At 48.3% G+C, this 12708-nt stretch overlaps 1 protein-coding gene across 4 annotated transcripts in view; it reads left to right on the forward strand.

The window, feature by feature from the left end:
* The first annotated feature begins 204 nt into the window (after positions 1–204).
* WIZ (WIZ zinc finger) overlaps positions 205–12708 on the forward strand; it is a 135007-nt gene continuing 122503 nt past the window's right edge. For all 4 annotated transcript variants that reach the window (XM_067544605.1, XM_067544608.1, XM_067544606.1 and 1 more), the window contains exon 1: positions 205–319. The gene's annotated coding sequence lies outside the window, so the exon portion shown is untranslated. The remainder of the gene's footprint in view (positions 320–12708) is intronic.

Raw genomic sequence — 12708 nt, forward strand, 5'->3', positions numbered from 1 at the left:
CTGGCACTTGCCTCCCTTGCCTCTTCCAAGATGTCAGCGGCGGCGGCAATGTCGCGCGCTCAGTGACGCGCTCTGGCCCCGCCGCGGGAAGGGGGCGGGGGAGCGGCCGAAGCAGCGCAGGCGGCGGCAGCAGCGGGACTGGCCGGGCCCCCGGAGGGGGGGGGGGGATTTAAAGGGACCATGTCCCCGGCGCTGCCGCTGCTGCGGAGGCCGGAGCCGGGCAGGAGGCGGCGGGGGCGGTGGCTGCGGCGGGGCCGCTGAGGAGCCCTGCGGGCCCGGCCCCCTGGGCGCCCGGGAGGCGGGGACGGCGCGTCACCGGGTGAGTGTCCGCGGGGAGCCCGGCCAGCCGGGAGACAAAGCGGAGCCGCCGCCGCCGCCGGGGACTCGGCGCCCGGCCCGGCCCTACGGGGAGGCGGCGCGGAGCCCGGGGAGCGGCCCCGTCCGGGGTGCTGAAACCTGGGCAGTGTGGGGCGGGGGCAGGGAGCCAGGTGTCCGGGGCGGGGAGCCAGGCGGGTGCTGGGGTCAGGGACCCAGGTGTCCGGGGCGGGGAGGGGACACGGTGGGGTAGGGACTCCGGTATCCTGGGAGGGCTACACGGGGGATGCAGTGGGGTGGGGACACAGGTGTCTGGGCAGGGGAACACGGGGACCCAGGTGTCCGAGTAGGGGAAACAAGGGTGGATGCTGCTGGAGGTCCGGAGTGGGGAGGGGCATGGTGGGGCAAGGCCCTCGGTGTCTGGGGTGTGCTGGGGCATGCAGTGGGTCTAGGACCCAGGTGTCTGGCGAGGGGAGCAAGGGTGAGATGCTGGAGTTTGGGACCCAGGTGTCCAAGGTGAGGAAGTGACAGGATGGGCCAGGGACCCGGCTGTTCAGGAAGGGCATCCCAGCTGTCTGGGAGGGAAAGTGGAGGGAATGCTATGGGGCTGAGTCCCAGTTGCTTGGGGATGGAAGGATTGTGTCAGGGGAGGGGAGAGGATGATCTAGGGCTGGGAGCCTGGAGCCAGGTGTTGTTGGGGCAGCTGGGAGCCAGGTGTCCAGGAGAGGTGCTGATAGAGCTGGGAGGCAGCAGGTGCCGTGGAGTTGATGGTGCCCCGTGGCTGGGAAATGATGGTGCTTCGTGGAGTGAAGGAACCGGGAGACTGATGCCTGGGCATGAGTGCAGAGGGGCAACTGCAGCACTGGAAGACAGGTGCTGGGGGTGGAGGGCAGACTGCTGGGGCAGGGAGGCTGGTGCTGGGAAAGGGTAGGGGGCAGTGGGCTGGTGCCACTCCAGGAAAAGAAATGAGAGGGAAGCTGATGGGCGTGGGGAGGGGAGGCCATGGGCATGGCATCCACCTGTTGTTGAGCTGCCTGACACTTCGGTTGTGAGCTCTCAGGGGCAGGGACTGTCTGCCCTGTTACTTGTCTGTACAACTCCCAGCGCAGTGGGACCCTGCTCTTTGATTAGGGTTCCTGCACATCAATGTAATGCAGATAGTGATGATGATCCTCCTGCCAGGCAGCCAGTGCATAGGGCACAAAGCTTGGCATGGAGAGGGCTGGTAGCTTGCTACTGACAGGCCTGGCCCGTGCTAGGATTTTTCCCTTAAACTTTTCTTCCATTGCTGCCACTGGTTCAGCTCCACCAGTGGGAGTGTTAGAGTGGATACTGTGCCAGCAGCTGTTGGCATTTTAACTACAGTGTAATCTAGACCTGTGCTGAGCAGGGTGAGACAGCATGGTGCTTAAAATGCTGGGGGTTGTTTAGTGTGGCCACTAGTGCCACTCTAGTGCTCCCAGCACTGCTCCCAGAGATGGAGCACAGCTGTTGGTAGCAAGCGTGAGAATTTAAAGGGTAAAAATCCTACTGTAGAGACAAGCCCCAGTGCCAAATCTTTTGGTGTAAAATCCTATAAAGTAACAGTGGCGGGAGGAGATAGGGAGCCTTTCTATTCCGGGTTCTCATACCATGTCTATCACTCTGGTATCTGAACATCTTCCAGAAAGGCATAAAGTGACATGACTTATCTGCTGCAAGCTTCTTCCTAGCCAGTGGATTATGTCAGGGTGGCTGAGGCAGCTCTCTGTAAAGGGCTGTCAGGGATACTGAAGATGCTGGAGTGAGTTATGGGCACGGTGATGCTGATGATGTAGGGGACGAGTAGTGCCTAAGGAATTAAGGCTGCTGGTGACCTAGGAGCCATGGGAGGTGATGGGGATCCTGACAGGGTTTAGGCAAAGGGGGCAACAGGGAGGTTGGCTGTACTTGAAGGATGAGATGCTAGTGGCAGCCCATGGAGGGAGATCAGCTCCCTGGTGTTGCCTGGGGGTGCTAATGGGTAAGACATAGTCCCCTGAGGTTCATCAGACCTGAGTTATTGTGCTCCAAGGAGCCCTGTCCACCTCATGAGTACAGGAACCTTCATTGTAGTTTATTTTATGCAGCCTCTGAACTGTCAGTTTCCTGCAAGCCTTGGATTTCTGTGTTGGGAGCCAGCAACTGCCTTGGAGGGAGCTGGTGGGCTGGAAGGAAGGGCAGGCTGAAGGCTTTGTCAGCAGGTATGAGACGATTGCAGGCTTGGCACAGAAGGTAGTGTTGGGTTTTGGTCTCAGATGTATTTCCTTTTTCTGGGTAACTTGATGCTTGGGGGGAAGGAGCATCAAATTCCTACTGCTTCACCCCAGGAATCCCTTGGCAGCCATTATTTGCCCCCATGCTTGGCACTGCATGTGGCAATGATGATTGGCATGTAATCTGGATGTTTCCACTAGGCTGATCAGCAGTGCAATAATTTAACAGTGTAAGCATTTAAACAGCAAACTACAGCCCAATAAGATGAATAGGCTAGTTCATCTCCCCTGGTGTCCCCCATCTCCGTCCCCCTACCCTCCGAGCAATTGTTTCAGGCTGTTCACAGACTCAGGCATTTCTTCAACTCGGGACATGTTTTGAAGGCTTGTTTTGCTACTGGAAGGGCTGGAATATTTTTTAATTGGGGGTGGGGGAGAAACAGAGTGTGATTAGATAGTAACTAAAGAAAAACACCTGCAAATGTGCAGAAATGTACATGGCATGTGATCATGGGATCCTCCTGGTGGTGGGAAGGAAATGCTGGCATCCTGGGGGATGAGAGGTGCCTCGGGGATATCTTTCACAGATAATGTTGCTGAAGTCCCTGAATGCTTATATTTCTGCTTATCGCACTGCAGCATGATATCTTGGGAGGGGAAATCTCTCCCTGTCAAATTCTTCAGTAAGTTCATTGTCATAGAAGACCCCTGGAGCCAAATTTCCCGAGGATCCTGGCACCAGCAAAGCTCAGATAATCCAAATACCAACAAAGCCCCTTCTAGCTAACTGCTCAGTGCTAGGTTTGCCAGCCTGCCTAGCCTCTGTGCTGTGACTGTGTAAGCAGAAGAGAAGGAAGACCTCCCTTGAGGATACATCCCTCTCCAATTCCAGCTCTGGGAGGAGAAAAGCCCCTCTTCCTCTGCTAAATGCTCTCATTAGTGTGGCTACAGGGAAAGTTTTGTGCCAGTCAGGCGCTTGGGAGATGTCTTGCTGATCATTTGAGGTTTCTCTGAGGAAGAAAATCTTATGGGATTCTGTGTAACCTGACTTCAGTCCCTGATGTGACTTTTCCAATAAGGGGGGAATTGCTTTGGGAGCTTCCCAGGTTCCCTGAGTTCCCATTTGATTTGATTCCAGAACAATTGTTCTTATTTTCATCTATCTCCATTGACTCACCAACAGTTGTTTTGCATGTAGAGTTAAATTGCAAAGGTTAAGTAATCCAGCTGATGCAAAAGTTAGTGTTTTTTAGCATCTTTACCTTGGCCACTTGGCACGTGCTGTGCATTTCTGCCCACCTCTCTTGTTAAAGGCGTATTTTATGCTGTTAAGTCTGTACCGTGAACTGGGGTTCGCAGACTTGTTCATAGCGTGGAGTGCATCTTTGGGAAGAAGTGTGTCTAAGGTAGGTCTGCACTAGAAGCGCTACATCAGTTCAGCTGCGGCATGTCTGGTGAAGACGTATGCCAACAGGAGAACGATCTCCCATCAGCGTAATTACTCCACCTCCAGTGTGGACAGCGCTTAAGTCGCCGTAACTTGCCTTGCTCAGGGGCGTGTCTTTTTCACACCCCTGAGTGATAGAAGTTAGGTCGGCTTAAGCGATAGTGTAGACCTGCCCTAAGAGAAATTCATGATCCCCTTGCTGGTCATGCAGCATCTATGTAATAACTACAGCAAATTCTTCCTGGAAGAGTTACTTCAGAAAAGTTTCAGAGGGGTAGCCGTGTTAGTCTGTATACAGCAAAAAGTCTTTAAGTTGCTACAGGACTCTCATTGTTTTAACTTCAGGAAAGTGTTTGTGTCTAATGAAGTGTTTTGTCCTATTTAAAAATAAGTTAATTACAGGTCTCCTTCCGTCCTGCTGTTCTTTTTCCCCATGCATACTGACCTGTTGCCCAACTGCTGCCTCTTCCCCCACTTCTTTCTCCCCTAGACTTTCCTTTCCAACTGGTGGCTTTGGATCTGTTGGTGGCTCCATGTGGTGACTGACACTTCAGTCCTGCTGTTGGCTCTGGCCCCTGGGAGCAACTCATATTGCCCCCATCCTGCTTTTAGGCCATGTCTGCACTACAGAGCCTATGTTGGCATAGCTACATTTGTGTAGACACGGTATAAGATGATAGGAGTCCTTCTGCTGGGTCCGTCCTGCCCCAAGAGACAGGCACGGCTCTGTGGCTGCCATTTGATCTGCGCCCCCTCTCCCACATCCAGTCCCAGGTGGGCACATGGTGACATCCTGCCCACTTGGGAGACAGCAGAAAGGAGTGGGTCAGAGCCCCAGGGAGGTCAGCCTCTTGCAGCTGGTACCTACACTTGATCTGCCCCGTGGCAGGGCAGCCCACAACACACAGCCTCAGTAGCAGAGGGGAAGCCTGGGGAGAGCAGGCTCCAGCAGTTTGCACAGGGTCACTAGGAGCAGAGCCCGGCCCCATCTCCAGGTGGCATGTACACACTGCTAGGGAAGGTGGGTTGGCAGGAGGTGGGGGACACAAGGGCTGAGCTCAGCTCCCTCTGAAAGCAGGTGGAGGTTAAGGAAGGAGCTGGACAGTGAGTCTGTGTTTGTGTGTTGAGTCTGTGTCTCTCCAGGTGAGACATCACCTCTTAGAATAGCACTCCTGGCGGTCTAGGTAATGTTATTCAGTCAGCATCACTGTCTGCACTGTGGGATTTAATGGCATAGCTATGTTGTTAGGGCTGTGATTTTTTTCCCCATAGCTATCCCAGTATAAGTTTTAAGTGTGGACCAGGCCTTAGATAGCAGCAGCATCCCTGTTCTTATGTGCTTTGGCCCTTAGAGAAGAACTTGGGTACCTGAAGAAGCAACTAGGAAGAACCTAGTTCCATGTGGCCTGTTGGCTTTCTGGGGACTAGCAACACGTGCCCAAGGGACCCTGCCATAAACTATACAGTGTGGGCAATGTGGGTGAAGGACTGTTTTGAGATGTGTAACTGCACCTGCAACATTCCACAGGCAGAGCTCTGGCATGGAAGAGCCTTGTCTGTTTTTAGTTTTTGGGAAAGGAGGTGATTGTAAATGCTACAATGGTTAAGTATGGGCATTCTCCCAGTTCTGCTTCGAAGCTTGCTTCTTATGAGAGTGAATGGGGTAGGGCAAGAGTTTATGATCTTGCCATTTGGCAAGAGACATTTTGCTGCAAGTCTGGGTTAACAGGACAGATGTGCAGCTGTTTACATGGTGAGACACGCTCCCTTGGCAAAGAGAAGAGAGAGACAGTTTTTTGGTTTTTGGGGTTTTTTTTAAATGAAAGCATAGAATTTTCAAAATGCTACAAAAATTGTGTGGTGGCCCTACAATTGAGGGATCTGCAACTTTTATTTGACCCTCCGTAGTTTCCTGATGAGGCACATGTGAGCTCAGAGGATTGTGTTGTGTGTTTATGGTTTTTCTCATGAAGATTTTCTGAGATGCCTGGTCAGATACTGAACTTTAAAAAGAGGTGTGGAGATCACCATGTCACCTCGCCACCACACGATTTAAAAACAACTCAACAGGTGTTTGAGAAGGGAAAAATAGTGACTCTGTAGAAACTGGTTTACAAGGAGAGTTTTTGACAGGACTGATTGGGGAGGAAAATATATAGTTTGCTAATGAAGTAAGAATTATCTTTCCTAACGAGAGGGCAGTTTCTGTGTTCTCCTGAGACCAAGTATGGAAAACATCAGGCCAAACACAGAATCTGTGCAAAGTGATGGGTGAATGAAGTCTGTCAGTCACACTTAAAATTGTGTCTCATCCTTAGCTCTTCCATTCACTTTCCAGTAGCAGGAGTTCACCAGAAAGGGTTATGAGATTGACTGAAATGGGAAAATTCTCATCATGCTCCCGATTTGGCCATCTAGAAACCCAGGCCCAAATTCTGCTGCATATTGCCAAGATAGCCCCATTGATTTTATGTAGCCACTAGACTAGAGTGGCTTGGGGCTTGCCTACATCCTTGATTTTTTTGTGCAAGCATAGCATAGAGCGGACCTCAGTGGTGGCACCTTTCCTAAATTTGTCCCATGGCTCTGCACCATATAGATTTGAACATTTTCCAGTTGACCTGGAGCGATACCACCAGTTGAAGGCTCAGTCTAAACCCATAGTTGCAGTCAGCAGTTTAACTAAAGGTGTGACTTGAAACAGGTGCAGCTGTGTGTGTGGATGCTCTTCATGTTGGTTTAGTTTAAGTATCTTTGTAATCGACTTAAGCGAAAATGATGGGAGTGCTACACAGCTAGTGCTTGTGCTGCGTCAAGGTGCTTTGGGCTCATCTGGCTCCTTGGGAAGGAGGGACGAGGGATTTTGCCATGTGCTGATGTCACATGCCCTTTATTAACTTGCATTCTCTTGAGCTGAATGTTGTGCTGTCAGTCAATCATTGCTATACAATAAAAGGAAGTAGCTACTTACAAATGTGTCCCTCCATCTTTCATGGTGACATTACCAGAGAACATGATTGTATAAGAAAAGTGAAAATAACTGTGCAGTGTGTCCAGAAAGCTACCTAAAGCACAATTTGTCTGCTGGCAGTGGGTCACAGTTGGCCATGGCCCTTGTCTGTGTGAGCCTGTACCCCCAGGAAGCAAGCTGTGATTCTGAGGGAATAGGGGCTGTCAGTTTGGGAAGAGGGGAACAAGATTTCATTCCCACTGCTGGTTGGAAGCAGAGCTGGAGCATTTCAGAGGGTCCTGCTCATGGTCTTTGAGCAAATCATGCCCATGATTCATTATTTTCATCATGCCAATCTCTGCCTGAAAGTACTGACTGCTCTCCTGTCTCCAGCTTCCTTTTCCTTTTGCCTGCATTCATTGGTGGTCTCTTGTTGCTTCCAACACACCATGGAATGGTGCCTCCATGGAATGGAGACCGTCTTCCTCCCTATGCCTTGGGCTTGGCAGGGTTTCTGCAGGTCTTTCCCTTCAGCAAGCTGAAAGCAGAGAAGGTCTGTGGGATGTGCTAAGCATGGCACCATTTTCAGACTCCACTACACGTTGTCTCACTCTGGGAAGAATCCAACGTACATTGGGAGTAGCTGTCAATGAAACTGGGAGAGTCTATGGGCCATTGTTCTCCTGGTCAGATCCAGAATCTTGACTCCTGATGCATAATTTAAGACCTCTGTCTTCTAATGCTGCTCATTCTGCCTACTTGCCACCAAGGTCAGACAATCTAGTCTACTATGGCTACTTCATCAGACACTTGGAAAATCCTCCTACATGTTCCTGTGCTCTGATGCGATCCATGATTTCCATTTCAGATAACTGTATTAGGGCCAGTTTTAATAGGGATGCCAAATCTTCTGCTCATTTTATAGACTAATGACACCGGTGCTCATGACCTGAATGCTCTTCCAGGAGTTCATCTATCACTGGGCTGGTGCAGAAATCAGGTAGTTACTCTGCCTGGATGCTTAGGGTTGGGATAGTTGGTGATTCTGGATGTGCGTGAAGTGGCCAGATATCGTATGCAGGTTCTGCAGAGAAGTGTGCACTTCCTGTGATCCTGCTGCATGAGTTAAACGGTGGCTGAGAGGAGAGTTTTTGGTGACCTCAGATAAAGGTTCAGGGACAAAGGAGTGGGAGGGGATATGCAAAAAGAAAGTCTTATGTTGGCCTGAGCTCCAGAAAGAGCTGGACAGCAGAAATTGATTCATAGATTTTATGGCCAGAAGGAACAACTATGACCATCCAGTCTGACTTCTTGCATAACACAGGCCAGAGAATCCACCTGGTGATTTCTGCATCAAGCCCATAACTTCCTGTTGAGTTAGAATGTACGTGTTAGAAAGAGACATCTAGTCTTAATTTAAAGACTCGACGTGATGGACAATCCACCACAAGTCCTAGGTCAGTTGTGCCAAGGGTTAATTGCCCTCCATTGTTTTTTTTTTTTTTTTTTTTAAAGTGCCTTGTTTTCAGTCGAACATCAGCTTTTCTGCCTTTGCTAAACAAGAGAACCACCTGCTAACAGGGGAATCTCCCCATGTGGGTATCTATAGACCATGCTGTAGTTACCTCTTCAACCTCAGTTGCCTGCAAAGCTGGTGTCCTGAATTAATCCCCTAGATTTGCTCTCCCCCATTGGTTGTTTGTATAACCAATTCCTTGTTCTATTTTTTTCACTTTCTCAGCATTCTGTTTGTTTGAGCTCAGGGATTCTCAGGTTTTCTGTAGCGTGGTCATCCCATAATGAGTGTCCTTCACCGAGCCTCCCACAAAGCCATTCATGATCTCACAATGTCTTGGTAGCAGCTCCATAAATCCTATTCTCCGCTTCTACCCTTGATCTCTGGAGCTGGACGGGCCTGGAAATGTAGCTGAACAAGGTTAATGTGATATCTGGAACCCCAGTTTCCTGTCTTTTCCCTCTGCCCCAAATAGCACCATTTGGGTCCTCAAACTCCCCCTCTCCTGCTGCTCAGTGTCATTCCTGCTTACCCTACTCCCAGTCACTTTTCCTTTGCGGCGTGTGGCATTTACAGAGGATTATATGTAACTCCTCACATAGAAATAAACTAGCCCTTTCCAAGAAGGAGAGAAACCTGTGAGAACTCCCACAAATCCTAGTTGTAAACTGAAATCAAAATTGTCCCTAACACACATTCACAGACCTCGAGAGGTCTTCTAGTCCTGTCCCACCCGTGCACTCAAGGCAGGACTGAGTATTATCCAGACCAGTAATTCTCAACCTGCAGGCCGCTTGCGGCCCAATCAGCACACAGCTACAGCCCACGTGACATCCTCAGGACCTGTGTGTGTGTGTGTGTGTGTGTGTGTGTGTGTGTGTGTGTGTGTGTGTGTGTGTGTGTGTGTGTGTGTGTGTGTGTGTGTGTGTGTGTGTGTGTGTGTGTGTGTGTGTGTGTGTGATTATAATCCATAGAAAGCTGCATATGCAACCCACCATGGTAAATAGATTGAGATTCACTAACCTAAATAATCTCTCACAGGTGTTTGTCTAACCTGCTCTTAAAAATCTCCAATGATGGAGATTCCACAACTTCCCTGGCAATTTATTCCAGTGCTTAACAACCCTGACAGTTAGGAAGTTTTTCCTAATGTCCAGCCTAAACTTCCCTTGCTGCAATGTAAGCTCATTGCTTCTTGTCCTATTATTAGAGGTTAAAGAGAACAAATTTTCTTCCTCCTCCTTGTAACAACGTTTTATGAACTTGAAAATTATCATAGAATCATAGAATATTAGAGTTGGAAGGGAACTCAGGAGGTCATCTAGTCCAACCCCTGCTCAAAGCAGGACTAACCTCAGCTAAATCATCCCAACCAGGGCTTTGTCAAGCCTCAGCTTAAAAACCTCTAAGGATGGAGATTCCACCACCTCCCTAGGTAACCCATTCCAGTGCTTCACCACCCTCCTAGTAAAAAACTTTTTCCTAATGTCCAACCTAGACCTCCCGTCCTGCAACTTGAGACCGTTGCTCCTTGTTCTGTCATCTGCCACCACCGAGAACAGCCTAGCCCCATCCTCCCTGGAACCCCCTTTCAGGTAGTTAAAGGCTGCTATCAAATCCCCCCTCATTCTTCTCTTTTGCAAACTAAACAAGCCCAGTTCCCTCAGTCTCTCCTCATAAGTCCTGTGCTCCAGCCCCCTAATCATTTTGGTTGCCCTCCGCTGCACTCTCTCTAACTTGTCCACATCCTTTTTGTAGTGGGGGGCCCAAAACTGGACACAATATTCTAAATGCGGCCTCACCAATGCCGAATAGAGGGGAATAATCACTTCCCGTGACCTGCTGGCAATGCCCCTCCTAATGCAGCCTAATATGCCATTAGCCTTCTTGACAACCAGGGCACACTGCTGACTCATATCCAGCTTTTTATCCACCGTTACCCCCAGGTCCTTTTCTGCAGAGCTGCTGCCCAGCTCGTCGGTCCCCAGTCTATAGCTGTGCATGGGATTCTTCCTTCCTAAGTGGAGGACTCTGCACTTGTCCTTGTTGAACCTCATTAGGTTTCTTTTGGCCCAATCCTCCAGTTTGTTTAGGTCACTCTGTATCCTATCCCTACCCTCCAGGGTATCTACCACTCCCCCCAGCTTACTGTCGTCCGCAAACTTGCTGAGGGTACAATCTACCCCATCCTCCAGATCATTAATAAAGATGTTGAACAAAACCGGCCCCAGGACCGACCCCTGGGGAACTCCGCTTGTGATCGGTTGCCAGCTAGACATGGAGCCATTGATCACTACTCGTTGAGCCCTATGCTCTAGCCAGTTCTCTATCCATTTTATAGTCCATTCATCCAACCCATACTTCTTTAACTTGCTGATAAGAATACTGTGTGAGACAGTATCAAAAGCTTTGCTAAAGTCAAGGTATATCACATCCACCGCCTTCCCTACATCCACAGAGCCAGTCACCTCATCATAGAAAGCAATCAGGTTGGTCATGGTTGGTCATGTCCCCCTTCAGTCTGCTCTTCTCCAGACTAAACAAACCCAGTTTTTTCAATCTTTCCTCATAGGTCATGTTTTCTAGATCTTTAATAATTTTTGTTCCTCTTCTCTTGACTTTCACCAGTTTGCCCACATCTTTCCTGAAATGTGATGCCCAGAACTGGACACAATATTTCAGTTGAGGTCTAATCAGCACGAACTAGAGCGGATGAATTACTTCTTGTGTCTTGCTTACAACATTCCTGTTAATACATCCCAGAATGATGTTGACTTTTTTTGCAACAATTACATGGTTAACACATATTTAGCTTGTGATCCACTATGACCACCACCAGATCCCTTTCTGCAGTACTCCTTCCTGGGTAGTCATTTCCCATTTTGTATGTGTGCAACTGATTGTTCCTTCCTAAATGGAGTACTTTGCATTTGTCCTTATTGAATTTCATCCTATTTATTTCAGACCATTTCTCCAATTTGTCCAATCATTTTGAATTTTAATTGTATCCTCCAAAGACTTGCAATGCTTCCCTGCCCTGCAAACTTTATAAGTTTCTATGCCATTATTTAAATCATTGATGAAGATATTGCACAGAACTGGACCCTTCCAGCTTGACTGTGAACCACTGATAACTACTCTCTAGGAGTGGTTTTCCAACCAGTTATGCACCCACCTTATACATCTAGATTATATTTCTGTAGTTTGTTTGAGGTCATGTGAGACCATATCAAAAGCCTTAGTTAAGTCAAGATAAAATCATATCTACCACTTCCCCCCATCCACAAGGCTTGTTATCCCTATCAAAGAAAACTATTAGGTTGGTTTGACATGATTTGTTCTTGACAAATCCATGCCGACTGTTACTTATCACCTTATTATCGTCTAGATGTCTGCAAATTGATTGCTTAATTATTTGCTCCATTATCTTTCCAGGCATTGAAATAAAATGACTGGTCTGTAATTCCCTGAGTTGTTCTTATTCCCCTTTTTATAGATTGGCACTATATTTACCCTTTTCCAGTCCTCTGGAATCTCTCCCGTCTTCCATGACTTTTTGAAAATCTGAGCCTATAGCAATTATAACTCCTCAATCCTCCTTGAGTATTCTAGAATATATTTCATCAGCTCCTGGTGACTTGAAGATGTCTAACTTGTCTAAGTCATTTTTAATTTGTTCTTTCCCTATTTTAGCTCTCATCCTACCTCATTTTCATTGGCATTTATTAAGTTAGATGTCCAATTGCTACTAAACTTTTTGGTGAAAACTGAAATAAAAAAGTAATTTAGCATTCTGCCATTTCCACGTTTTCTGTTGTTTTTTCCCCCTCATTGAGTAACAGGCTTACCTTGTCCTTGGTCTTCCTCTTGCATCTAATGTATTTGTAGAATGTTTTCTTGTTACCCTTTATGTCTCTAAGTAGTTTAATCTCGTTTTGTTCCTTGGCCTTTCTAATTGTGTCCGTACATACTTGTGTTGTTTGTTTATATTTATCCTTTGATGATTGCGGTGAAAGCTGGGTGTGCGTGCTTCACGACAACATAATTAGTTGACGTTAACGCCTTTTAGTCGGTGCTACTGCAGTTAGTTTGTGAAATGCTTTGAAGATTAGCGATGCTTGTTTTATTGTGCACGTGTAGGGTTGACATCACCATGGAGAATATTTTAGGGTTACCTGGAGTCTGAGTAATGAAACTTTCACATGCTTGGTACAACCAGTCTCTGGAAAACCTCCTCTGTGGTCAG

This window comes from Emydura macquarii, unplaced genomic scaffold (genome assembly GCF_026122565.2).
Source record: "Emydura macquarii macquarii isolate MOO-44397 ecotype Brisbane River unplaced genomic scaffold, CSIRO-AGI_Emac_v2 contig_1002, whole genome shotgun sequence".
Lineage (NCBI taxonomy): Eukaryota > Metazoa > Chordata > Testudines > Chelidae > Emydura > Emydura macquarii.